This window comes from Sciurus vulgaris (assembly GCF_902686455.1).
Source record: "Sciurus vulgaris genome assembly, chromosome: 10".
NCBI lineage: Eukaryota > Metazoa > Chordata > Mammalia > Rodentia > Sciuridae > Sciurus > Sciurus vulgaris.
In genome coordinates this window covers 137036688-137038936 of record NC_136470.1, presented here as the reverse complement: position 1 = coordinate 137038936, position 2249 = coordinate 137036688, and positions in this window count along the sequence as shown.

Sequence of the window (2249 nt, the reverse complement as noted above, 5' to 3'; positions counted from 1 at the left end):
TTTGAGATTGGCTTATCTCACTTAGCATGATATTCTCCAATTTCATCCATTTGCCTGCAGATGCCATAATTTTATTATTCTTTATAGCTGAGTAATATTCCATTGTATATATATATACCACAGTTTCTTTATCCATTCATCAATTGAAGGGCATCTAGGTTGGTTCCACAGTCTGCCTATTGTGAATTGAGCAGCTATGAACATTGATGTGGCTGTATCTCTGTAGTATGCTGATTTTAAGTCCTTTGGGTATAGGCCAAGGAGTGGGATAGCTGGGTCAAATGGAGGGTCCATTCCAAGTTTTCTAAGCAATCTCCACACTGCTTTCCAGAGTGGCTGCACTAATTTGCAGCCCCACCAGCAATGTATGAGCGTACCTTTTTCCCCACATCCTCGCCAACACCTATTGTTGCTTGTATTCTTGATAATCACCATTCTAATTGGGGTGAGATGGAATCTTAGTGTAGTTTTGATTTGCATTTCTCTTATTACTAAAGATAGTGAACATTTTTTCCTATGTTTGTTGATTGCTTGTAGATCTTCTTCCGTGAAGTGTCTGTTCATATCCTTAGCCCATTTGTTGATTGGGTTATTTGTATTCTTCATGTAGAGTTTTTTGAGTTCTTCATATATTCTGGAGATTAGTGCTTTTTCTGAAGTATGAGTGGCAAAGATATTCTCCGACTCTGTAGACTCTCTCTTCGCATTGCTGATAGTTTCCTTTACTGAGAGAAAGCTATTTAGTTTGAATCTATCCCAGTTATTGATTCTTGCTTTTATTTCTTGTGCTATGGGAGTCCTGTTAAGGAAGTCTGATCCTAAGCCAACAAAGTGAAGATTTGGACCTACTTTTTTCTTCTATAAGATGCAGGGTCTCTAGTCTGATTTTAAGGTCCTTGATCCATTGTGAGTTGATTTTTGTGCAGGGTGAGAGATAGGGGTTTAGTTTCATTCTGTTGCATATGGATTTCCAGTTTTCCCAGCACCATTTGTTGAAGATGCTATCTTTTCTCCATTGCATATTTTTGGCACCTTTGTCTAGTATTAGAAAATTGTATTTATTTGGGTTTGTGTCCGTGTCCTCTATTCTGTACCATTGATCTACCTGTCTATTTTGGTGCCAATACCATGCTATTTTTGTTACTATTGCTTTGTAGTATAGTTGAAGTTCTGGTATTGCGATACCCCCTGTTTCATTCTTCCTGCTAAGGATCGGAAAGCATACCTTTTTATTAGAATAAATCAGCATGTCCCAGACCAGCAGCATCGGTACCATGAAAGACCTTGTTAAAAACAGATTCCCCATCCACCCCCAGTCCTTTGAGTTGGAAATCCAAGAAATGGGTCTGCTTCCTAATGAGCGCTCCAGGAGATTGTGGTACAAGCTCAAGTTTGAGAACCCTTAGTATGGACTGTACCTGTTTTGTAAAGCAAAGTGTTTGATTTTCAGTCTCAGTTAAAAGGTACACTGACTATAAGTCCCCTACAATGAAGTAAACTCCCTTCCCTATGGACTTCACGTATTTGAACATTGCTAGGGATAACCACACTTGTTAAATTTGGTTTGACTTGGTTAAACAGATCAGAGTTGAGAACAAACATTCAGGAATGTTATAGATTCAATATTGCTGTTTTTGTGAAATTTCTATTTTATTGTGTTGGTGCCAGACTGGCACCCAGGGTCTTATGCATACAAAGTACACCCTCTCTCCTTGAGCTGCACCCTAGTCCCTCACGAGACATTTTTAAACATACTGACATCCACAGAATACAACTTCCAATGCAATTTGATACAATAAATAAATAGAGGTTAAATATCTGCCTGTTCCCCAATCCATTCTCTTAGGATATGTGTGTGACTTTCTTATAACTAATTTTTGAAGTAAAATTGCCATTTAATTTTCTCCATATTGCATTTGATAACTATTAGTGAAAAATTACTTACCTTTATTATCATTTTATATTTTTTTCAGTCATTTTAACTCACTGCATGTTATTGCTATGCTATTGTTCTGTGTGTGTGTTTTTTTTTTTTTTTTTAATTTGACTGATGGAGACAGGTGTTTCTTGGCCCCCTTCTTTTGTTCTGTCCAAACTGTAAAGACATTTACAGCTTCATAAAGACAAATCCATACCTGATTTTAAATAAGCCATCTGAAAGAACCGTGAGAACTGAAAAACCCCAAGGTCCCCAAGTTTGGAAAGAAGGGTCTGTGGGTTTTTCAGCTATAGAAACACACAACTTGGTG